General features: G+C 43.3%; 1 protein-coding gene across 3 annotated transcripts in view; it reads right to left on the reverse strand.

Moving 5' to 3' along the window:
- LOC122550917 (P2Y purinoceptor 8-like) overlaps positions 1-26,644 on the reverse strand; it is a 75,890-nt gene that overhangs the window by 15,920 nt on the left and 33,326 nt on the right. The window contains exon 2 of one of the 3 annotated variants that reach the window (XM_043692363.1): positions 3,474-3,529. The exons of the other annotated variants lie outside the window; for them this stretch is intronic. The gene's annotated coding sequence lies outside the window, so the exon portion shown is untranslated. The remainder of the gene's footprint in view (positions 1-3,473; positions 3,530-26,644) is intronic. 3 annotated transcript variants of the gene reach the window in all.

Here is a 26,644-nt window from a genome sequence, read left to right on the forward strand (position 1 = left end):
CTGAAAGACTGGAGCGAGTGGGCTTGTATACCTTTGAGTTTAAAAGTCTGAGAGGGGATCTGATTGAGACATTTAAGCTTATTAAAGGATTGGACACTCTGGAGGCAGGAACCATGTTTCCGCTGATGGGTGAGTGCTGAACCAGAGGACACAGCTTAAAAATACGGGGTAGACCATTTAGGACAGAGCTCAGGAGAAACTTCTTCACCCAGAGAGTGGTGGCTGTGTGGAATGCTCTGCCCCAGAGGGCAGTGGAGGCCCAGTCTCTGGATTCATTTAAGAAAGAGTTGGATAGAGCTCTCAAGGATAGTGGAATCAAGGGTTATGGAGATAAGGCAGGAACAGGATACTGATTAAGGATGATCAGCCATGATCATATTGAATGGCGGTGCAGGCTCGAAAGGCAGAATGGCCTACCCCTCCACCTATTGTCTATTGTTAAAAGTATATAACATTATGAGAGGCATGGATAGTTAGAGTCTTTATCCTGGGGCAAAGATGTCAATTACTGAGAGGCATAGATTAGATTAGATTCCCTACAGTGTGGAAATAGGCCCTTCGGCCCAACCAGTTCACACTGACCCTCCAAAAAGTAACCCACGCAGAGCCATTTCCCTCTGATTAATGCCCCTAACACTATGGGCAACTTAGCATGGACAAGGAAACCGGAGTACCCGGAGGAAACCCACGCAGAATGTGCGAACTCCACACAGACAGTTATCCGAGGAAGGAATCAAACCTGGGAGCCTGGTACTGTGAAGCAGCAGTGCTAACCACTGAGCTGTCCTGCTGCCCACTAAAGTCAGGTTTAAAGTGAGAGAGGGAAAGTTTAAAGATGTGTGAGGCACATTTTTACACAAGGGTGGTCGGTGCCTGGATTGTGCTGCCAGGGGAAGTGGTAGAAGCAAATAGGTTAGCAAAATGTGAGAGGCATTTAAACAGACATATGAACAGGCAGGGATGAGAGGAATACAGGCCAAGTGTACACAGATGGAATTTGTTTAGAATCCTATCATGGTTAGCACAGGCATGGTGGGCTGAAGGGCCTATTCCTGTGCTGTATGGTTCTCTGTTTCAGGCAGCTTATCATCACCTTATCAAGGGCAATTAGCCAACGACACCTGTGTCTGATGAAGGAACACTTAAAACAAAATAAATCAATGCTCATTAGATACTTACTTAATCCCATTCAACCAGCAGAATGCAGATTCTTTGAAGTTTATTAAATCTGCATTTTTTTTCTCCAAATGCTAGCACTTTATTAACAACACGCACTACAGCTCCAAGCATCAGAAACATGAGCATCATTTTTTTATCTCTCCGCCCTGGAGGCTCCCTGCCTCCATTCCTGATGAAGGGCTTTTGCCCGAACCGTCGATTTTCCTGCTCCTCGGATGCTGCCTGACCTGCTGTGCTTTTCCAGCACCACTCTGATCTGAACTCTGGTTTCCAGCATCTGCAGTCCTCACGTTTTCCTAACATGAGCATCACATCATGTTTCAGAATAAGCGGCATTTTCCCAGGTTAACTCATTCTTTCCCAACCTTCCTAATACAAAACAGGTTTCGAAACTCCACCATTGCATTGCCTAATCAATACTTTACATTTGTGTCCTTCCTGTTTTAGCCTTGGTGATTTATCACACATTGGCTTTTGATAGACCTAGGTTTGGACAGTTAGCTCAGTTGGCTGGATGGCTGATTTGTAATGCAGAGTAATATGAACAATGTATGTTAATTCCCTCACAAACTGAGATTAGCGTGAAGGATTCTCCATACAGTGTACATTTCTGTTCACCCCTCTATAGGAAGGATATTGCTAAATTGGAAAGGGTGCAGCAAAGTGTTGCTGAGACTGGATGATATGAGCTGTAAAAAACGCTGGGACGTTTTTCACTAGAGCGAAGGAGGTTGAGAGGTGACCTTATAGAGGTTGATAAAGTCATGAGGGGCATAGCTAATGTGAATAGCAAACGTCTTTTTGCTGGGTTAGGGAAGTTTAAAACTAGAGGGCATATTTTAAGATGAGGGGAGGGAGATTTAAAAGGGACCTGAGGAGCAACATTTTTACACAGAGGGTGTTTCGTGTGTGGATTGAGCTGCCAGAGGAAATAGTAGATGCAGGTACAGTTACAGCATTTAAAAGATATTTGGACGAGTACATAAATAGGCAAGATTTAGAGGTGTATGGGTCAAACGAAGGCAAATGGGACGAGTATAGTTTGGGAAATGTGACCGACCATGGATGAGTTGGAATGAAGGGTGTGTTTCCGTGCTGTACGACCTTATGATTTGCCCCTTACATGAGGTGCGTTGACCCTCAGGTTAAACCACCACACTCCCTGATGAGAGAGTAGCTCGAGTCTAGTAGGTCTACAGGGCACCTAGATTTCTCATAAATTATGTTTCCTACTCTTCAATAACTTGTAAAGCTCTGCTACTTATGGAATCTTGCTGGACACAAACTGGCAGCCACATTTCCTACATTACAAAAGTCACTGCAACTCAAAGGGGCGTAATTGATTGAAAACCACATTAGCACATCTTCAAAGGGTGAAAGATAATTTGTCAGAGCAAATGTTAGTTTTTATTTACAAAACAAAATCCTTCACAAATGAATCACCAAGAATTGAGTCGAAACTGCCACACCACAGTCAGCAACTGCTCTGACTTGGAGAAACTTGGAAAAATAAGCTTGCTCTCCTTCAAGCAGAGAATATTTTCAGGAGATTTAATAAAGATGACCAGAATTATGAGTTGGTGGAATAAATGAGAAAGAACAATTTTCACAGGCAGGTTGATTAGGACCAGAGGACATAGATATAAGGTAATTGGCAAATGAACCAGAAAGAATTAGGGAGTTGATGGCCGAGTGGTATTAGCAATAGGATATTAATCCGGAGACCCAGGTAATGTTCAGGTTTGAATTTGAGTTTAATAACGTATCTAGAATTAAGGGTCTAATGATGACTACGAAACTGTTGTCAGGGGAAAAACCCATCTCGTTCACTATTGGCCATCCTTACATAGTCTGGTGACTATGTAACTTCAGTCCCACTGCAATGTGGTTGACTCTTAACTGCCTAGGAGAAAATGAGGACTGCAGATGCTAGAGATCAGAGTCGAGAGTGTGGTGCTGGAAAAGCACAGCAGGTGAGGCAGCATCCGAGGAGCAGGAAAATCGACGCTTCGGGCATAAGCCATATTCTGTGTTTTTCCAGCACTACACTCTCAACTCTGACTCTTAACTGCCCTCTGGGCAATTAGAGAATGCTGGCCTTGCCAGTGATGCCCACATCCTGTGAATGAAAAACGTTATTCAGGTATATTTTTAGCTTGGAATCCAGATCTTGCAAATGACCACTACAGGTCAGCCACTCTTGAATTGGAAACACTTGACAACAGGAAACCATGGCACAGTGCTAGTCTTGTGGCAAATTGAAAACCCGATTCATCTTTAAAATGTCTGCTCACCTTCTATAAGTGTGGCTCTGACCACAGAGAGGGACAAGCTAGAGGTACCACAGAATCTGAGAACAAAGCAAAGAACAACTTTGGTTATAGCAGAGCAGAGGCTTGGCTGAACTGATAACTGGTTTTCCTGGAATTGCTTTTATTTGAATGAAAAATCTGATCCTCATAGTCAGAACTTTTTAAGCATCACAGCTTGGGGGAGTACAGAGATCCAAATCTCCTTGCATCCTTTACTCATTAAAAAGATTTAATGATAAACAATCATTGTTGGGATGTCATATGGTGGCTGTATGGGATGTTGGTGAGGCCAAGTCTGGGGAACTGTATATAGTTCTAATCACCCTGTTGTACTATTAAACTGAAGAGGGTTCAGAAAGATTGACCAGGATGTTATCAGGTTTGGAGGGTTTGAGTTCTAAGGAGAGTCTGGATAGGCTGGGGCTTTTTTTACAGAATTGTAGGACATTGAGGGGTGACCTTCTAGAGGTGAATAAAATCAGCAAAGTTCTTTTCCCTAAGATGGGGGAAGCACAAAATCAGAGGGCATAATTTCAAGGTGAGAAAAGAAAATTTAAAATGAACTCAAGGGACAATCTTTTCACACAGTGGGTGTTTTATATGTGGAATAAACTGTCAGGGGAAGTGGTAGATGCAGGTACAGTTACAACGTTTCAAAGACATTTGGACAGGTACGTGGATAGGAAAGGTTTAGAAGGATTGGGCCAAACACAGGGAAATGGGACTAGATTAGGTTGGGAAATTTGATCTGTTTTCATGCTGTATGACTCTATGACTCTAAGTCAGAGTCAGTCAGGGCATTGCTCAGTTCATCAGTTCATAATGTGAGGGTGTTTGATGCAACATGTGGTGGTGACTACCCTTTTTGGTGCAGTCACAGTAACTGTGACTGTACCTGACTGAAGTCTACTGGGTTACTGAAAATAAAACACACAACAGGCAGACAGAAAATATCAGAGGTTCACTCTAGCTGCTTTCTACTGTCCTTCCTGGGTCTGAGAATGGCTCTGGGATCACAGTCTGCACTGTCTCATTACGTAGTTTGGTAAAACAGAGCCTGTTATCCTGAGATGAGAGCAGATTAACAGAAAAAGAGTGACAAGTGCCTGCAACCAGGAATAGACTGTGAGTGTAGTGTAGACAGATTTAACCGTGGCTTACAAAAGAAAATTGGATATTGATCCAAAAAAGAAAAATATAAATTGTAGGGTGATAGAATAGAAGTCGGGGAAGTGGCATTAACTGAATTGTTTTTACAGAGAGCCATCATAGAGGCAATGGGCCAAATAGCCTCTATCTATACTGCAAGCATTCTGTGGTTCTGATGTTACACTACGGGTACCGGGACAAATAAAATCGATGGATGGAGTCGGGGGAGCAGTTCATTCAGGAAGCTGAACATCACCACCAAAAACTGTAAAACATTCCTCAAGCTAGACCATGGGACACATACTCGGGAAACACAAAAGAATTGCAGGAAAAAACATCAAGGTCTGTCACAGGAAAAATACCTTGGAAAATCCCTGCCTATCCTCTAAAAACAAGCAATCTACACCATCATGTCATCTTGCCTGGACAGAATAAATTCCACACAGCATTTATGAGATAAGAAAATATTTTAATAGTCTTCCCATTTCATGCAAAAATTTGCACACCAGAGCTCAATTGTATGATCTGCTCACGCTGTAATTTCAATATCATTTACATTGAAGTATCTCTATCTCAGCAGTATCTCTATCTCCGGTTCTCTAAGTACATGTTCATGGTTCTGATGAACTGCTGCCAACATCCCAATATTGTGGTCAGACTCATACCAATCACAAAATAAGCTTGTTACTTAACAATCATTCAATCTTCCTTTCAAATCCGTACACTCAATATTTCTGCCCATGTCGCTTTTTCACAATTAGTGTGATTATAACTCCATGCCGCTCTGGACATTCACTTTTTGTCCATCATAATCTTCAAATTCTCTGCTCCACTCTCTTTTTTTAAGAGGTTGTTCTCCGAACATGGGCAACAATGGAAAGACTTCATTCACTCACCAAACGCCATGTGGTGGTGGTCAGCTCTCTGAACTGCTCCCCCATCCCCCATGCCTCCCCCTCCATTCACTTCCTCCCCCTCCCCCCCCCCCCCCTCCCCACCCACCCTCAATCATGCTCCCACAGTAGAGCTGGTTGGGACAACTCTTTAACATTTTGGGTTATGTCCTGACTTGGAGGGGACCATTATTGTTCTTGTCCTTTTAAACTTTTAAAAACCCAGGCTCATTAATATCACAGGGAATTTTCTGGTCTCATCATTTTGGTCAATCTCTAGACTATGGACTCTGGTTCCTCACCTTGACTTCTCTATCGGGAAATATTTAAAGAAAAAGGTCTGTGAGAAAAAGCTTATGAATCGAGAAACTAGCCATAACAAATGCATATCTTTTTATTGCATAACAAGAGAGGAATCTAAAGAAAGTGAACTGAATTTCATCTCCATATTTGGAACTAACAGAGTCATAGAGATGTACAGCATGGAAACAGACCCTTCAGTCCAACCCGTCCAAGCCCACCAGATATCCCAACCCAATCTAGTCCCACCTGCCAGCACCCAGCCCATATCCCTCCAAACCCTTCCTGTTCGTATACCCATCCAAATGCCTCTTAAATGTAGCAATTATACTAGCTTCCACCACTTCCTCTGGCAGCTCATACATTGTACTCTTTTTCATTCAGATCTCTTGTGAGCCTTTTGTTTGATATCGACTTCTTTTTAGCAAGAAGAAATGATCAGATGTAATTATGTAATTTTCTATAACAGCAAGTAACAAGCAATGGTGCAGATTCATAGAGACGGATCATGGCTAACCAACTTCCTCAACCCACGTCTTTAAAGATGTGTCATCCCTGCTAGACAATCAGGAAAGTCCTAAACTGAATATAAATCAACATTGTAAGTATGACATCCTCTGCAAAAGACTGTTAGTTAAGTCTAAGCCGTAGAGAATCAGGATAAATGCAGAGAATGGATTTGAAATGGGCAGAAGAACAGAAAGCAGCTGGTGGACACTGTCTGACTGATTTCGATACATGGGTGCGCCTGAACTGCCCAATCTTGCAATAAAGGAACATCAGAATGTAACAATAGAATTACCTATAGCACAGAAGTTGGCTGTCCGGTGTACCTTGTCAATGCCAGTGGCTCTGCTCCATAAAAACATCCTTCTATTTTACTTCCTCGAGCCCTATCAGGTCTGAAATGGATATCTAGCCTTGCTCACTTGTACTCCAGAATCTTTGTGTATGATCTGTTAAACAATTTTATTTCACTGACAGTGAGTGTTTGTATAGACAGTGGATCAAAGAAATATATACTGCAATCTCTCTTTGAGAAAAGATTATAAACCATGCACCCAGTCCATTTTTTTGGGTTTAGCTGTTCCTTCCATGAAGGTAATTTCATCAAATCATAGAATCACAGAATCCCTACAGTGTGGAAACAGGCCCTTCAGCCCAACAGGTCCACACCAACCCTCCGAAGAGTAACCCATTCAGATCTATTCCCCTACCCTATTACTTTACATTTACTCCTAACTAATGCATCTAATCTACACATCCCTGAACACTATGGGCAATTTAGTATGGATCAATGGTGCTGGAAGAGCACAGCAATTCAGGCAGCATCCGAGGACAGGCAAAATCAATTCACCTAACCTGTGCGTCTTTGGATTGGATTTCAATTTGTGTAAGCTCTCCTCAGACACTTTCACCATTCAGAAATCCATACCTTTGATGGATTTTCAATGTTGCCTAGATTGTGGATGCATTAATAGAGTCATGGTCATAGAGGTCTACAGCACAGGAAAAGGCCCCGGAGTCTGCTCTGGTCAAAACAAGCACCCAAGCATTCTAACCCCACTTTCCAGCGTTCAGCCATGGTCTTCTCTGCCTCAGTATTCCAGGTTCACATCTAAATACTGCTTCATTGTTCTGAGAGTACCTGCGTCTACCCAACCTTACAAACAGTGAGTTCCAGATTTCTAGCACGCTCTAAGCAAAAACATTTTTCCTCACATTCACCCCCATGCCTCTTAACCTTAAATCCATGCCCCTGGTCTTTGAAACTTCTACCAAAGAGAAAGGTTCCTGCATGTCTACATAACCAATGCCCCCCCATAACTTTATACATCCCTGTCACGTCAATCGAACCACATCAATTCCTTTTCTGGCTAATACCAAGATCAAGGTGTGGCAAGTCGCGGGGGTGAAATGGCTCTAACAAGTGATTGGTCAATAACATTGCTGACTAGATTGACTCTCTGGTTTGCTAGTGCACTTTGTTTACAAAAGATTATATTCCCTACAGCTCAACAAGTCCACACCGACCCTCCGAAGAATAACCCACCCACACCCAATCTCCTACCCTATATTAAGCCTTAAGAAATGTACCTAACACCATGGGAAAATTAGCCTGACCAATCCACCTAACCTGCATATCTTTGGGCTGTGGGAGGAAACCCACACAGACACGTGAAGAATGTGCAAACTCCACATAGACAGTTGCCCGAGGCAGGAATCGACCCCAGGTCCCTGGCACTGTGAGGTAGCAGTGCTAACCACTGAACCACAGTGCCACCCCTTGGCAGACAGCTCCTATTATGTGCACATAAAAAGAATTGTCCTCACCACAAAGGGTGTACATATATAGGTGCCCAAGACACAGTAATAATGTGATAAACCCTGACTCACAATAATCTAAGAACCTATGATGACAAAATTTGCCCTCCTTGGACTAGTTTGCAATACATGCAATCTACAGCAATCCAGAAACTGTTTCTGAAAGATGACTTCCATTGTTTCCCTTTTCCAAACCAAAATTGTGTAAATTCCATGAACATCACACAACCTGGAAATCTTATCTCTGAAAGAAATAACCATAATTGGTGGCATGGTAGCTCAATGGTTAGCGCCACAGCCTTACTGCACGAGTGACCTGGATTCAATTGCATCCTCGGGTAACTCTGTGTGGAGTTTGCAAATTCTCTCTGTGTCTGCGTGGGTTTTCTCTGGGTGCTCTGGTTTCCTCTCACAGTCCAAAGATGTGCAGATTAGGTGGATTGGCCATGCTAAATAGTGTCCAAGAATGGGCAGGCTAGGTGGATTAGCTATGGGAAATGCAGGGCTATAGGGATAGGATAGGGATTGGGTCTGGGTGGTATGCTCAATGGGCTGAATGGCCTGGTTCCACATTATAGGGATTCTATAATTTCTAATCTTTTACGAGGAGTTATATCAGTTTGACAGAAGTTTTTAATGGATTTAATAAAATAAGGATAAAACAGTCATATTTGCCACTTTTAATAAAATAGGAAGAGCCCAAAGATTACAGAATGAGTTGGACAAAGTTTGTGTGGATAAATTAGCATAATTCAATGCAAGGGAAAAACAGTGTTCTTGTGAAATAAAAGTAATTTTTATGGGATGTTGGAGTAGCCAGAGAAGAACATAGAACATAGAACATAGAAGAATACAGCGCAGTACAGGCCCTTGGGCCCACGATGTTGCGCCGATGTCCCAGCATTCCCAGGACAGCTCCATTTTTCTGAGCAAGGCATTCAGCAATGTTAATGAAATGTTGAACTAAATAGTTAGATCAATCGAATATAAAGTTGGAAGAAGGCCTGATCAAATTGTAGTGTGCTCTGGCCAAACAGCATGTTCAATTGTCAGTTCTGGTCACCAAGAAACAAGGCAGACTGAATGTTGGAGATAATGTCCAGAAGTTATATAATTCTAGGGGCATGCATTTAAGGTGAAAAAGGCAAGTTCAAACGAGATGAAAAAGGCAAATTGTTTTACACAAAGAGTGGTAGGAGTTTGTAACGCGCTGCCAGGGGTGGTGGTGGATAGAGATAAAAACAACTGCAGATGCTGGAATACAAAGTAGACAGGCAGGAGGCTGGCAGAACACAGCGAGCCAGGCAGCATCAGGAGGTGGAGAAGTCGACGTTTCGGGTGTAACCCTTCTTCAGGACTTAGGGTTGGTATGGAAGGAGTTGCATGTAAAGGGGGAGGTGGGGGCAGGGTGGTGAAGTGGGGGTAGGTGAAGACAGGTAGAGGGTACAACCTGATTGGTCAATGGGAAGAAAGGATACAGTTGGTGGCAGGGAGCAGTGACAGTGAGGGGGAGTGGGAGGGAAGTGAATCGGGGGATGGGGATGGAGGTTATTTGAAATTGGAGAACTCTTGCTGGAGGCAGATATGCTAGGGGTGTTTAAGAGGCTTTTAGGCATGAATATGCAAGGAATGGAGGGATATAGACCAAGGACAGGCAGAACGGATTAGTTAATTTGGCGTCATGTTCGGCACAACATCATGGGCCAGAAGGCCCATTCCTGTGCTGTACTGTTCTATGTCCTATATTCTCAGTTTGACAAGACTCAACCCTAGTGTCATATAACAGACAAAAGACAAGAGAGATTTGAAGATTACAGCATGAATAGGATAGCTTTGGAGAGATAATTGTTTGGACACAGGCAAGTTGCGATTAGCTCAAAAAGCAAAATCCACAATAGCACTTGAAAATAATTTAGAGCAACAAACACAATAAAATCACAAAACGCACGTGCAAAACTAATATCAGAAATTCATCTTCACAACAAAGGGGGATCCAGGTTTGGCGGAAGCAAAGCTCCCAAACCCATTGTAGAATCATATAGATATTTAACAGAGCAGGTGAACTGTAGTGTGCTTCTGCATTAGTAAATTAAGATGAGCTGAATTGCCTTCTATATCTCTAAGCATTTTGTTATCTTGTTGGTCCCTGTGTTAAATGAAGCTAAGTAGCACATTCAACCATTCAAGTAATTCTGCATTTTTTTGTTAGCCAATGCAGCATTAACTAGATATCATAAAGTCATACAGTCATAGAGATGTACAGCACAGAAACAGACCCTTTGGTCCAACTTGTCCATGCCAACCAGATATCCTAAATTAATCTAGTCTCATTTGCCAGCATTTGGTCCATATACCTCTAAATTCTTCCTATTCATATAACCTCCAAATGCCTTTTAAATGCTGCAATTATACCAGCCTCCACACTTTCTCTGGCAGCTCATTCAATACACGCACCACCCTTGTGTGAAAAGGTTGACCCTCAGGCCCCTTTTATATCTTTCCCCTCTCACCCTAAACTATGCCCTCTAGTTCTAGACTCCTCCACCCCAGGGAAAAGACCTTGTCTTTTCTGCCTCACCATAATAACTTTACACCCCCAGTTATAACCCAATAGATTTGACATCCAAGCCCACTGAAGACACATTCGTATAACTCCTATCATTTTTTTTTCTGGAATTCCATTGTTAACACTACGACCAAGACTGATGAAATTTTAATGAGAGCAGTGTGAGCAGTTTCGGGTCACCATATTGTAGGAAAGATGTGTGAGTCCTTGACGTGCAGTTGAGGTTAACCAGAATGTTTCCAACAATGGGGGATTTTAGTGAAAAGATTAGGTGGAAGTAACTGGGTTTGTTCTTTCTGAAGGAAAACAGATTGAAGGGAGATTTGATATCATTCTATGAGATTATATTTGACAGAGGAATATAAGATTATAATTGATAGAGGTATATAAGATTATATTTGACAGAGGTGTATAAGATTATATAAGATTTAGACTAGATAGATGAAGAAATGCTGTTCCTTTGACTGATGGTACAAGGACTAAGAGACACAGATCTTAGGTTTTGGGCAAGGAATGTGGGGAAGAATGTTTTGAACAGAACATGAGCCAATGATTTGGAACTCACTGTCGATGACGTTAGTGGAAGGGAAGAAAACCAATGATTTCAAAGTAAAATTGGATGGACACTTGAGGGAAATAAATCTACAGGTCTACAAGATGAGAGCAGGGGAATAGAATGAATAGAAATCCATTCAGTTCCATTTCTAAGTGCTGAAACTTGGGTTAACAGACAGGTTTTCTTTTTCACTTGTTCCGATTACGCATTTTCCACCGAAGTTTCTCATATCCTGGCATACAGCCAACACAAATGCACAGCAATCTCTGACATCTTGCTGTTTGATGAAAAAAATCCTGCAAGTCTCACTTCTGCAATTGGGAGGAATAAGTCTGTTCCATTACATAAGGCACGCTCTTGTGAAATCAATTTGATGTCAGTAGAACATTAGTTGTTTGATTGGCTGATTATTCGATTCAATTGCCAATTCCTACATTTTCCCCATATTCTTTGATTCTCTTTATCCCTACATGCTACATCCAAATCCTTTTTGAAATCAAATAATGTTGTGGCCTTGACAGTGTGGTGCTGGAAAAGCACAGCAGGTAAGGCAGAATCCGAGGAACAGGAAAATCCAGGCAGCATCCGACGAACAGGAGAATTGATGCTTTGGGTATAAGCCCTTCATCAAGAATGAGGTTGGTGGGTCGGGGGGGCTGAAAGATATATGGGAAGTGGGTGGAGCTGGGTGGAAGGTAGCTGAGAATGCTATAGGTAGATAAAGGTGGGGGAGAAGGAAATAGGTCAGAGAGGAGGGTGGAGCGGATCGATGGGAAGAAAGATGGACAGGTCAAGAGAGTGGTGCTGAGTTGGAGGCTTGAGATTGGGATAAGGTGGGAGGAGGGGAATTGAGGAAACTGGTGAAATCCACATTGATCCCATGTGGTTGGAGGGCCCCAAGGTGGAAGATGGGGTGTTCTGCCTCCAGGTGTCGGGTGGTTAGGGATTGATGATGGATAACACCCAGGACCTGCATGTCCTTTGTGGAGTGGGAAGAGGAGTTAAAATGTTCGACCATGGGCCAGTGGGGTTAGTTGGTGGGGTGTCCAATAGATGTTCTCTGAAACAATCCACTAGTTGGCGTCCTGTCTCTCCGATGTAGAGGAGACCACATCGGGTGCAACGAATACAATAGATGACGTTTGTGGAAGCACAGGCAAATCACTGTCAGATGTGGAAGGATCCTTTGGGGCCTTGGACGGAGGTGAGAATGGAGGTGTGGGTGTAAGTTTTGCAATTTTTGTGTTGGCAAGGGAAGGTGCTGGGAGTAGGGTGGGGGCTGTTGGGCGGCAGGGAGGGGGCATGAATCTGACAAGGGAGTCGCAGAGGGAAAGGTCTCTCTGAAATGCAGATAGGGGTGGGGAGGGAAATATATTCCTAGTCATGAGGTCTGTTTTAGGTGGGGGAAGTGGAGGAGGATGATGCTGTGTATCCGGAGGGTGGGGGGGAGTGGAAGGTGAGGAGCAGGGAAGTTCTGTCCTTGTTACGATTAGAAGGGTGGGGTTCGAGGGCAGTGGTGCTCCTCAACCGCCTTACAGATGAGGCATTATACAGAGACCCTGCCTGTGCTCTCAGGGGGAAGTGAAAATTATCATGTCACTATTCAAAGAGCAACAGATGTTTCTGCTTTCCCAACTAACATTGGTTAGCAAGTTAACTGTTAAGTGTCTGTTGCTCCTCCTGTTTAACTTGGCTGCAATGTTTCCTACAGTGACAACAGATCAGAACCACTTAAATTACTGTCTCACCCTGGACATTCAATAGCATTCCCATCTCTGAACACTCCATGATCAACATCCATGGGATTACCATTGACCAGGAAGTGAATTTAATTAGACATATATACATACAGCGACTATAAAAATAGGTCAGAGGCGAGGGATGCATGAGCATCTCTCATTGCAATACTGCTGCCAGGACACTTACAGAGGGGGAGGGCAGGTTCTCATTTCCCGGACTGGACCACGTTGCACCTCAGGGATGCTCACCCACTGTCTTGGGGCACACTCACTTTATACCCACTTGGATGCTTACAGCATCTCTGCCTTGCTCTATGTTTGCCCATTGTCCCCTCAGTCAGACCTAAAAGGTGAACTTCTGTCCTGACTTGCTGTTTAGCACAGATACACAGCCAGAAACTTGTCATAGTTGTCAGGAGTCAAGGGAGTGAACACGCTGCAGCACAGCACCATCCCTTTGCCAATCTCACACTTACAGCATGCAGCTGCATGACTGGGAACTGAGCAGACTTCATTCTTCAGTTGCTGCCTCTAGGCGCACACTGTATTAATCTCCTTTAGTCCTCCCCAGTACTTTGATCACCTACAGGTAACAACATTCATAGAGAATTCCATGAAATGCTTGGAGATTGCTCGCGACAGTGTCCTTGGAGTCTTTGATATCAAGGGGTGAAAGTTAATCTTGGAGGTTGGCAGACCCTATTCACTGAAGATCATCTACTTCCAACTCTGTAACATCACCCATCTCTGCCCTTGCCTCAGTTTAACTGCTGCTGAAACGCCCGCCGATGCTTTTCTTAACTCAGAATTCACAGAATCACAGAATTATTACAGTACAAAATGAGGACATTCAACCCATCATGCCTGCACCTACTCTATTATCTGGTCTAGCTCTATCACCTAATGCCAATTTCCAGTCTTTTCCCCATATCCCTGCACACTGTTATTTCTAAAATCACTCCTATACCTTCTCAAATGCCTCAGTTGAACCTGCCTCCACATTTCCAGGCACTGTATTCCATACTCTAACTACTTACTGTGTGAAAATGTTTTTTTCTCATCTGACTCTTGCTTTGCTTGCACATGATTTTAAATCTATGCCCTTTCATTCTTATTTCTTGTACAAGCTTCACCTTGAGTGCTATATCCACTTCGCTCACAATTTTGAAACCTTCAATTCTCAGACTTCCTCTCTCCAAGGAGAATACTCCTAACTTCTTCCATCTGTCCTCATAACTAAAGTTTTTCATACCTCAACCATTCACTTCTGCACTCTGTCCAACGCATTTGTATCCTTCCGATAACGTGGCACCCATGACTGTACACAATACTCCAGCTGAGGTCTAAGACGAGTCTGGTATAAGTTCAGTATCACCTCCTTTCTGTTCTACTCTACACTCTTATTGATAAAGCAGAGGATACTGTATGCTTTATTTACTGCTCTCTCAACCAGTCCTGCAATATTCAATGATCGATGGACATAGCTCCACACTTGATTACTCTAATGCTCTCCTGCTATATCTTTTTTCTGAATCCCTCTGGAAATTTGAGCTCATCCAATTGTCTGCTGTCCGAATCCTAACTCAAATTGAGTCCCACTCATTTGTTGCCTTTATGCTCGCTGACCTACAAAAATTCTCACTTGTGTTTACAAATTCATGGCCTCATCCCTTCCTCTCGCTGTAATCTTCTCTTACTCTCCAATGATCCAAGGTATCTGCCTCTCTCTCGTTCTGACCTTTTTCACACCCCGTGTTTTAATCACTCCATCACTGTCCTGAGCATTACAGATCCTTCCCTAAACCTCACAGCCTTTCTCTGCTCCTTTCGGATATTCCTTACCACCTACAGTTTTGACCAAGCTTGAAGTCTCTAGCATTTCCTTCTGTACCTCAGAGTCAAATTTTGTTTTGATAACACTCCATGGAACATTTTACTACATTAAAAGTGCTCTATAACTGTGTGCGTCATGATGACTCAGTGGTTAGCACTGCTACCTCACGGATTCAGGTTCAATTCCAGCCTCGGGCAACTGTCTGTGTGGAGTTTGCATGTTTTTCCTGTGTCTCTGTGGGTTTTCTTCCATAGTCACAGAGATGTGTAAGTTAGGTGGATTAGCCATGGGAAATGCAGGGTTACAGGGATGGAATGGTCAGTGTAGGCTTGATGTATTGCCTGCTTCCATAGGGGTTCCATGGATAAACATCTCAAGCCTTCAGGGACCCAGAGTCTCAATGGTTCACAGGCATTTATGGGTGACATGGTGGCTCAATGGTTAGCATTGCTACTTGACAGTGTCAGGGACCTGGGTTCAATTCCAAACTCAGGCAACTGTCTGTGTGGAGTTTGCACATTCTCCATCTGTCTGCTTGGGTTTCCTCCCACAGTCCAAAGATGTGCAGGCTAGGTAAATTGGCCATGCTAAATTGCTCATAGTGTTAGGTGCATTAGTCAGGGGTAAATGTAGGGAAATGAGTTTGTGTGCGTTACTCTTCGGAGGCTCGGTGTAGACTCGTTAGGTTGAAGGGCCTGTTTCCATACTGTAGGGAATCTAATCTAAATGCAAAATATTGTTAATAGTGTGTTGGCTCTTATCTTCCCTCATTTGCCAAGTCAGCTGACACTCCATCAGTGAGCTTAACAGCAACCTAAATCCTTTGAGCACAATTCATGTAAGCAGACAAATTTTCTTCTAAAATAGATGAAAGAAAACAAAAGAATTATAAAGATGAAAGAGACGAGATTGGTTTTAGATTTCAGTTTGATAATGCAAGCGTTGATATGTGTTATCAATCATTTCCTACACTTCACGGGGCCTCCTCCACCCTTTCCTTCATAAACACCAAGCCCTAGTGTAATTTTTGATAGTTTCAAATAAATACCATATCTCTGCAACAACTATTTTATTAGCTGACCCAGTTTTATGTACAATGTTATAATCGCCGATCCTCAAAGCTATTGTTTTTTGCTGGAATATTGAATATTCATAAGTCGAGTCCCACTCCGGACTGGAGAACAAAAATCCAAAGAACTGTGAATCCGTGAGATCTGAAATATGGACAGGAACTGCTGGAGAAACTCAGCGGGTCTGGCAGCATCAAAAGACTGAGAAACAGGGTGAACACTTCGAGTCCAATATGACATTTCTTCCTTTCCATTCTAATTAAGAAATCTGTAAAATTGCAGCTGCACTACCAGACAAGATGTTTAACTTAGGCCTCAATGCTGTCACCCTCTTATAATATGGGATAAGGTGGTCTACCTCTACAAGTCTTTTGTGGTGGCATTAGTCTAATCTATGTGAAGAAGGATGTTCATAATAGGTCATCTTAATGGACAGGAAATACGTTTACTAAATATTACATAATAGAAATATAGAAGATAGGAGCTGAAGTCGGCCATTCGACTCCTCAAGCCTACTCTGCCATTCAATATGACCATGGCTGATCATCAAGTTCAATACCCTAATACCGCCCTCACCCACATATCTTCTTAGCCACAAGAGCCATACTTTCCCCTCTTTGACAACACAATGTTTTAGCCTCAACCACTTTCTGTGGTAGTGAATTTTGCAGGCTCACCTTTCTCAGGGTGAAAAAGTTTCTCCTAAAAGCTTTGCCCTTATCCTTAAACTGTGATCCCTGGTTCTGGAATCCTCCACAATCAGGAACATGCTTCCTACATCTAACCTATCTGGCCCTGGCAGAATCTTATAGGTTTCTATGACACTTCTCTCTTCATCCTTCCTCAGATAAGAAACCAAAATTGCACAAAATATTCCAAGCATGGTCTCAGCAATGCCCTGCATAAGCTTGTTAGTTCTAAGATACATGATATTCTCTTAACAAACATCATGCTTACCCCAAGAGGCAGTTCACATTCCAGCTAATTAAACACTCACACACAATATTAGTAATAAGCTCAGGACAAGATGCATAGCCAGTTAAGACACATTGGTTGGAGCTCTTGTGGTGCAGTGGTAATCTCCGTACTCAGGTTTAAGCCCCAACTATGCCAAGGGATGCAATATCTCAATTCGAAGATACTGAGGAAGAAGCATGATATAATGGTTAGCTCTCCCTTGGAACAATCCTTTACACCTTAACGAATGGAGCTTACCTGGCAATGTCAGTTAACCCTTTCAGGTACTGATTGCCTTATACAATACATTGCTTTTTATGTACACCTTGCGCTACAACCGTGATATTGGCTGCACAGTACTTTGAAGCTTTTAATGGCTGTGAATGCCATGATAAATTTTTAATGTAAGATAATATTCAAGTACAGTTAGACTGGGATGAAAAGGAATTATAGAGTCAGATAGTACAGAAGGAAACCATTGTACCTCATTGTTCCTGGAAATAACTATTCAATTTGTTCCACTCCCTGGCTTTTTCACTGGGACATTGCAAATATTTCCTTTTCAAGTATTTAACTAATGTCTCTGTGAGAAGTACTGTGGAATTTGCTTCCACCATTTATTCTAGTGATAGATTTTCAGACCACAGTAACTCACCGCATGAGAAAGGGGTAGCCATGAGCACCCGTATAGGCCCCAGCTATGCCTGTCTCTTTGTTGGCTACGTAGAACAGTCCATCTTCCATAGTTACACCGGCACCACTCCCCACCTCTTCCTCCATTACATTGATGACTGCATTGGCACCACCTGGTGCTCCAACGAGGAGACTGAGTAGTTCATCAACTTCACCAACACATTCCACCCTGGCCTTAAATTTACCTGGACCATCTCTGACACCTCCCTCCCCTTCCTGGACCTCTCCATCTCCATTAATGAGGACCGATTTGACACTGAATTTTTTTACAAACCCACCGACTCCCACAGCTACTTGGATTACACCTCTTCCCACCCTACCTCCTGCAAAAATGCCATCCCGTATTCCCAATTCCTCCGCCTCCACCATATCTGCTCCCAGGAGGACCAGTTCCACCACAGAACACACCTGATGGCCTCCTTCTTTAAAGATGGCAATTTCCCTTCCCACTTGGTTAAAGATGCCCTCCAACGCATCTCGTCCACATCCCAAATCTCCACCCTCAAACCCCACCCCTCCAACCGTAACAAGGACAGAACGCCCCTAGTGTTCACCTTCCACCCTACCAACCTTCGCATAAACCGCATCATTCGCCGACCTACCTCCAAACGGATCCCACCACCAGGGATATATTTCCCTCCCCATCCCTTTCTGCTTTCCGCAAAGACTGTTCCCTCCGGGCCTACCTGGTCAGGTCCATGCTCCCCAACAACCCACCCTCCCGTCCTGGTACCTTCCCATGTCACTGTAGAAATTGCAAAACCTGTGCCCACACCCCCTACTCACCTCCATCTAAGGCCCCAAAGGAGCCTTCCACATTCACCAAAGTTTCACCTGCACATCCACCAATGTCATTTATTGTATCCGTTGCTCCCAATGCGGTCTCCTCTACATTGAGGAGACTGGACGTCTCCTCGCAGAGCGCTTCAGGGAACACCTCCGGGACATCCGCACAAATCAACCACACCACCCCATGGTCCAACATTTCAACTCCCCCTCCCACTCTGCCGAGGACATGCAGATCCTGGGCCTCCTTCACCACCACTCCCTCACCACCCAACGCCTGGAGGTAGAACACCTCATCTTCCGCCTCGGAACACTTCAACCCCAGGGCATTAACGTGGACTTCAACAGTTTCCTCATTTCCCCTTCCCCCACTTCATCCCAGTTCCAAACTTCCAGCTCAGCTCCATCCTCATGACCTGTCCCACCTGTCAATCTTCCTTCCCACCTATCCACTCCACCCTCCTCTCTGACCTATCACCTTCTTCCCACCTCCATCTACCTATTGTACTCCTTGCTACCTTCTCCCCAGCTCCCTCCCCCCCATTTATTTCTCCGCCCCTGAGGCCTCCTGCCTCTATTCCTGATGAAGGGTTTTGCCCGAAACGTTGATTTTCCTGCTCCTCAGATGCTGCCTGACCTGCTGTGCTTTTCCAGCACCACTCTAATCTAAGCATAGGGAGACTGTCAGCCTTCTGTAATTGGATGGTGCATTTGAAATAGATAATAAGCAGGCTAAGTCCAGGCAATCACCAATCTGTCTCACAGCAAGTCCAAACTTGAGCTTCCCTCAGAGTCCTAATTTCAGGAACCGAAGCTCATAAGAACATCCTCTCCATTCCCAGAAGGATAAAACAGTAAAACTGGCGAATGAGGCATACTGGTTCAACTCATCTTGTACACTTCAGGATGGACATCCCCAGTTTGACCAGTACATTCATTCCAAGTATTTCGCCTTTGGACTATCTCCCTCCCTCCTCGCAGAATGAAGAATATAGGAGGGCATGCCAGGAGCAGCACCAGGCTTACCTAAAAATGGGGTTTCAACTTGGAGAGGCTACAAAACAGCACAAGCAGAAAGGGCTAAGCGATTCCATAACTAATGGATCAGATGTAAGCTCTGCAGTCCTACCACATCCAGTCATGAATGGTAGCGGACAATTAGATAATTCACTGGAGGTGGAGGCTCCACAAATATCCCCAGCCTCAATAATGGAAGAGCCCAACACATCAACACAAAACATAAGGCTGAAGTGCCCAACACAACAGCACAAAAGATAAAGCTGAAGCATTCTTAGCAATCTTCAACCAAATGTGCCAAATGGATGATCCACCTCGGCTTCCTTCAGAGGATCCAGGCCAGTTTTCAGCCAATTCGGTGAAATCAGCGGTAAAAACCACCTTGGCTTTGATGAGCGATGATGCCATGGGGATGAAGCCCGGGGGTACACGTGGCAAGATGAAGTCTTAATTCAAAGAGGTGTGTGGGAATGTGTGGAAGCTCATCCTGATGGGCTTAGCAGGGAGTGCAAAGAAAAGAATATGGGGGTTAGTGAGGGGCCCTGACAACCATGCTGAGCCTGCGACTCGCCTGCATTACCTTCCATAATTATGCGAAAAAGGCCATGCCCACACAGACAGTGACCAAAGTAAGTGTTTTTTTTTATCTGCCTGAGCACATGGACTCTACTTGTGGGTAATATGAAGCCCTCCAAGAGCCAACTGCATTAATCAGGCACTTACACAGTACAAGTGGAAGTTAACTAAAATCATAAGACCCTGCATATGAAATGCATGTAATGTCCAACTGCGTAGGAAAGAAGTATTGACTGTAAGTAATCTTGACTATGCCCTTGGTCATTGTGCTTGACGTTAGCCATCTCTGTGCAGCAGAGATAATGATAAGTGACTTTAAATTCTCACCTGTGGGCCACAATTCACAAAAATAATCCAAGATCTCATAGTCTACAAAAGAGGACTGAACTAACCTTGAACTGTATGAATCTGTATATGTATGCAATGATGTCTTTTGTGGGTGATATGGGGAGGGTTGGGGGACAAAATATCAGTCATCATACAGCATTACAATATCTTACTGTCATAGTCATTGTGATGTTCAACACAGAAACACATCCTACTGTCCAACTCATCCATGTCCACCAGATAATCTAACCTAACCTAGTCCCATTTGCCAGCACATGGCCCATATCCCTCTAAACTCTTCCTATTCATATAACCATCCAGATGCCTTTTAAATGTTGTAATTGTACTCGCTCCACCACTTCCTCTGGCAGTTCATTCCATACATGCACCATCCTCTGCATGAAAAACTTACCCCTTCAGTCCTTTTAAATTTTTCCACTTTCACCCTAAACCTGTGCCCTCTAGTTCTGGACTCCCCCACCCCAGGAAAAAGATCTTGTCTATTTATCCTATCCATGCCCCTCATGATTTTGTAGACCTCTATAAGATCATCCCTCAGCCTCCGACGCTCCAGGGAAAACAGCCCCAATCATTCAGCCTCTCCCTATAGCTCAAACCCTCCAACACTGGCAACATACTTGTAAATCTTTTCTGAACCGTTTCAAGTTTCCTGTAATACCAAGTGAACGCAACTGTGTTACACTGCAGTCAGATTTCACAGCATCAGATTGAGTTTTAGAATAGCTTGCTTTAAATAAATCAGATCTCAAGCACTGCATGAGTTAAAATAAATAGTACATTTTATATCTACAGTCTTGGTTTAGCGAACAGACTGTATTTGTGCAACATGATTTATGCTGCATTGATCGGAATAAAGTCCCTATGACAAAAGTCCCTACAGACACATTGCATGGCACTCTTTGTTGGAATGTGCAACTATAAGCTAAACTGGGTTGGACAGTCAGACAGTGCATGCAGCATAATGCTTTGTTCTGTAGCAGGTAAACAGCAGACATAATGGATTCAGATGAGCCAGAAGAGCAGCAGCAATCTTCCTTGGAGGAAGGTGAGGGCACTCAGCAGGGGGAGCCATCACTTCCTCCAGAATAGAGTGGTGCACCTCAGGAACAACAAGCCACACAAGACATGCCTAACATTCAATTCCGATGGATGTGAGCTGGATGTAGTGATCTCTCATTGACTGCATATCTGTTGCTGCTCGAAAGGCCAGCAGTTCCTATAATTTCCCAGAAGCAAGTGCCAGTTTTGTTTGATTTCCTTTTCGCTGTGCAGAATAAAAATGAAAAATTTAAAACTGTTTGAAGGCTTTCCAGCATGTGATGTTCCCACATTGAACAATAAGAAAATGCTAGGCTAACTGGTCCTCACAGCGATGAGGGTTCGATTCCACCCTCGGGCGAAGGTCTACGTAGAGTTTGCACATTTCCTCTATGCCTGCATGGATTTCCTCTGGATGCTGTGGTTTTCTCCCACAGTTCAAAGATATGCAGGTTATGTGAAGTAACCATGTTAAATTGTCTAGGAATGTGCACGCTTACATCGGTTAATCATGGGAAATGCCATATTATAGGGTAGGGGTCTGGGTCTGGGTGGGATGCTGCTCGGAGGGTTGGTGTGGACTTGATGAGCCAAATGGCCCAATTCCACACTGTAGGGATCCTATGATCCAGTCCCTTAGGTAGGATTCTAAGATGCTAAAGACAGAACCTCTGTAGCTTGGTTCTTAAATGGCATTACATTTATGAATGTACAGTTACATTTGCAATGAGGTACCAAGTGTGCCACCTATGTATCCTGAGGGATGTTTCTGCTTGGTTCCCCAAGCATTATATTCATGGTTGCAGCACTTGACCTTGTGCACAGCTGAGCTTTAAAAATGGTGCCAATGCCTGGTACCCCAGGATGATTTCTTCAGGGAGAGGGAGGGTAGTGTGAGGAGGGCAGTGTGACACATTGGTAATGAGGCAAGTTTCATAGAATAGTGCAAGAAATCTTACTGGGGCTGACAGAGATAATCCCTCCACGAAGCTCATCAGAGTAAATAAAATTCAGCCTTAAAAATGCAATGTCTGTGAAAAAGGAAATGATTTATGTGTCAAAGGCTTTTAATAGCATCGCACGTTACATAGTAATACACTCTTTTTAATTGCACCCAGCTCATTTGTGACTCCAATTTAGCAGCAAGTTTTATTTTTTAAACATGCATTTGAATGGAACATCAAGAAGAAGATTGGGAATATTCCAGAATAAAATTCCATTCTGCTCCCAATTACCATTTGGCTATCTCCAGCTGCAGGTCAAAAGAATACGCTGAAGTTATAGATGCACTGCCTTGACTGTTACTCAATCAACTGATTTAGCAATCAGTCAGTGATTGCCAACATCACACGAGTGGCTAAAATAGAACAGCAAGGCAGTTCCTCTAGTTCCTCAAGTGTCTAAGGAAATTCAGCACGTTCGCAATTTTTATAGAAAGCATTCTGTCTGGTTTGCTATAGCAACTGCTCTGCTCAGGACCATAAGAAACTAAGAGAATTGTGAGCACAGCCCAGTCCATCACACAAGCCAACCTTCCATCCATTGACTCCACCCACACTTCTTGCAGCCTTGAGAAAGCAGCCAACATCATCAAAGACCCCTCCTACTCCCATTGTAATCTCTTCCAAACTCCTCCATCGGGCAGAAGATAAAAAAACTTAAACACACGTACCAACAGATTCAAGAACAGCTTCTTTCTTGTGCTAACTGGATTTCTGAATGGACCTTTCACATCTTAAATTTATCTTGCTCGCTGCGCACTTTCTCTGCAGCTGTAACATTGTATTCCTCGCTCTGTTCTATTATGCTAATGCACTTTGTATGGTATGATCTGTCTGTACTGCACACAAAACAAAACTATTCACTGTACCTAGGTACACATGACAATAATAAATCAAATCAAACCAATAGCCCATTTTATTGCTCTTCTCATTTCTATTTCCAGTTGACTTCCAAAATAATAAAAAAAGTAAAGTGCCAGCTTACCATTAACCTTATTCACAAACTCATGTAATTTAGATTAGATGAGATTACATTACAGTGTGGAAACTGGCCCTTCGGCCCAACAATTCCACACCGACCCGCCGAAGCGCAACCCACCCATACCCCTACGTTTACCCATTACCTAACACTACGGGCAATTTAGCATAGCCAATTCACCTGACTTGCACATCTTTGGATTGTGGGAGGAAACCGGAGCACCCGGAGGAAACCCACCAGACACGGGGAGAATGTGCAAACTCCACACAGTCAGTCGCCTGAGGCGGGAATTGAACCCGGGTCTCAGGTGCTGTGAGGCAGCAGTGCTAACCACTGTGCCACCGTGCCGCCCATAATGACATGATTAACATCAACCATTCAATATATTCTTCAAGGACTGATTGAAATGAACGTGAAATACCCCAGTCTCAGCTGGTTGACATTTGATATGTTGCTCTGGATTAGGCTGCTGTGGCATTACTGTCTGTAACCAATTGATTGGCAATACAGACATACACTCAGTGGTTAGCACTGCTGCCTCATTGTGCCAGGGACCTGGGCTAAATCCAGCCTCAGATAACTGCCTATGTGGAGTTTACACCTTCCCCATGTCTATGTTGGTTTCCTCTGGTTGGCTCCAGTTTCTTTGCACTGTCTAAAAATCTGCAGATTAAATGGATTGGCTATACCCAAATAGGCCTGTAGTCTATGGGGAAGTGCAGTATCAGGAGATTTAGCCATGGGAAATCCAGGGTTACAGGGATAGAATAGGACATGGGTTTGGATGGGATGCTCTATGGAGGGTGGGTGCAGACTCAATGGATTGAATGGCCTCTTTCCGCACTGTACGGATTCTAAATTATTCTTTTACCTACATGAGATAAACTTATGATATCATTTTTTAACTTAAAAATTTTGCCGAAAATGTATGTGCTTACATAAGATCGGCAAAATATCAAACTGATCACTTTAACTCCCTATGACATAAACCACAAATTAAAAACTGAAATCCTACGTTGATGTAACTGAATGGCATGTTAGGCTAATTCAGAGGATGTTTAACAGTCAACCACATTGACGTGGAGCTCAGTGGGCCAGACATTAGATTTCCTTCCTTAAAGAGCATTAGTCAACCAGTGGGGTTTTTAAGACAATCCAAAAGATTCCCAACCAATTTTAGCTGATAGAAGCTGTTTGGAGCAGAGGAACATGAGACATAGAAATGTGAATAAGCCATTTGGTGCTTTGAGACTGTTCCGCCATTCACCAAGACTATGACTGATCTCTCTCAACCACAACTTCTGCAAAATCCCAATATCTGAAAGTCCATTAGCTGCATTCTATATTCAACAACTAAACATCCACACTCCTCTGAGGCAAAGATTTGCAAGAATTCACAACACTTTGTTTGAAAAGGTTCCTCCTCCAAAACCAAAGTCACTAACTCACATACTCTGAAATTCACTTCTGTCTCATTTCTAGATTTTGTTTTAATCTGAATTCAAAATGGTGATTATGCTGGAGATGGTACCTAAGAAGAGATCGAAATGATGTGGTCATTTGCTCTGGTGTGAGGGGACATCTGGTGAGGCAAGTGATAGAGATGGGGCCACCAGGAAGAAAGACAAATGGAAAGTGCTGAACAGATGGAAATGTTGCAGAGACAAGAAACTTAAATACAGTGGGATTAGATGAGGAATGGGTGACTGACAAGAGGAGATAGAGAAGACTGATCAGCCAGCAGTGTTGTGGCTCCCAGTAAAATTGGAGAAGCCAACAGAAAAAGTAGATGAAAAAATTGGAGGAAGAAATTAAAAAGTTTACTAACCCAGGTACCTAAAATATTAGTCTTATAGTATGACTGCCACACTACCATGCCTTCTTGTAAGGAGGAGCAAGTGGCTATTGTCCCTGACTTACAGCTGTGATTATGAGAAAGCCTCTGGTTCAATGTCAACTCATAGACTGATAATTAATGTCAGCGCATATGGACTCAGGGATGGGTAGCAGAATGGACAGCAAGCTAACCTCCAGACAGAAACACAGCATAAGTATTAAAGGCAGCGACACAGTATTAAAGCCTGTGCTGGGAGCATTATTGCTCACCGTTTGCACCAATAATTTTGGAATTAGAGGTGTAGATTCCAAACAGAACCCCCAATTGTAGAGTGCAGTTAATCATAGAATCGCTACAATGTGGAAACAAGTTATTCAGCCCATCAAATCCATACCAACCCTCTGAAGCACATTACACCAAGGGCTACCATCCACCACCTTATCACTGTAAACTTGCATTTTCCATGGCTAAATCTCCCTATCGTGCACTTCCCTGGACACTATGGGCAATTTAGCATGGCAAATCCACCTAGCATGCATATCTTTGAACTGTGGGAGGAAACTGGACTACTCTGAGGAAACACACATCGACACAGGGAGAATGTGCAAACTCCACACAGACAGTCACCCAAGACTGGAATCAAACCTGGGTCCCTAGCACTATGAGACAGCAGTGCTAACTACTGAGACACTGTGGACTCCTAAGAAGAATGAGGAAAAATACAATAACCTTTAAGGATGGATATCTAATTGGCAAGTGAATTTCAACTTAGGTAAGTGAGTAAGTGTTGGGACGAACTGAGACATCACATACCATTTGAATAAAAGAGTATTAATTGGAGAGAAGAGCAGAAAGATCTCGAGGCAGTGTTACACAAATCTCAAAAAGTTGCAATGCACGTTTAATTAAAAAAAAACAAGCATTCAGGTTCCTTTCCAGAGAGATTGGTATTGAAAAGCAGAAAGATAAAATTAGCTTGTACAGTACGATTGTTGGACAACAATTCAGTTCGGTCTCCTTCATTTCAAAAGGATACAGAGGCATTGGAGAAGATACAAAGTACAAGACCAGAATTAAGGTGGAAGCAGTGGTGTATTGGCCATGTCACTGAACAAGTGAGCCAGAACACCAGTGTAATGGTTTGAATCACACTATGACAGATGATGAGGTGCAGTAGTAGTGTTTTGGAATCAGAGGTACAACTTCCAAACAGCACCCCCAGTCAAGGTCTGATCCTGGAGGCAAAGGTTCAAGTCCCTCATACTCCAGGTAGTGAATAATAACATCAGTAAACAGGCTTATTAGAAAATATCTCAAAAATTCAGCAATTGAAAACTAGACTAATTATGTCATGCAACGACTGTTGATTGTTGTAAAAGCCTATCTGGCTCATTAATTTCCTTTATGGAAGGAAGTCTGGCCTATATATGACTCCAAATCCACAGCAATGCGGTTAATTCTAAACTGTCCTTAGAGCAGTTAGAGATGG

Source organism: Chiloscyllium plagiosum, chromosome 6 (genome assembly GCF_004010195.1).
Source record: "Chiloscyllium plagiosum isolate BGI_BamShark_2017 chromosome 6, ASM401019v2, whole genome shotgun sequence".
Lineage (NCBI taxonomy): Eukaryota > Metazoa > Chordata > Chondrichthyes > Orectolobiformes > Hemiscylliidae > Chiloscyllium > Chiloscyllium plagiosum.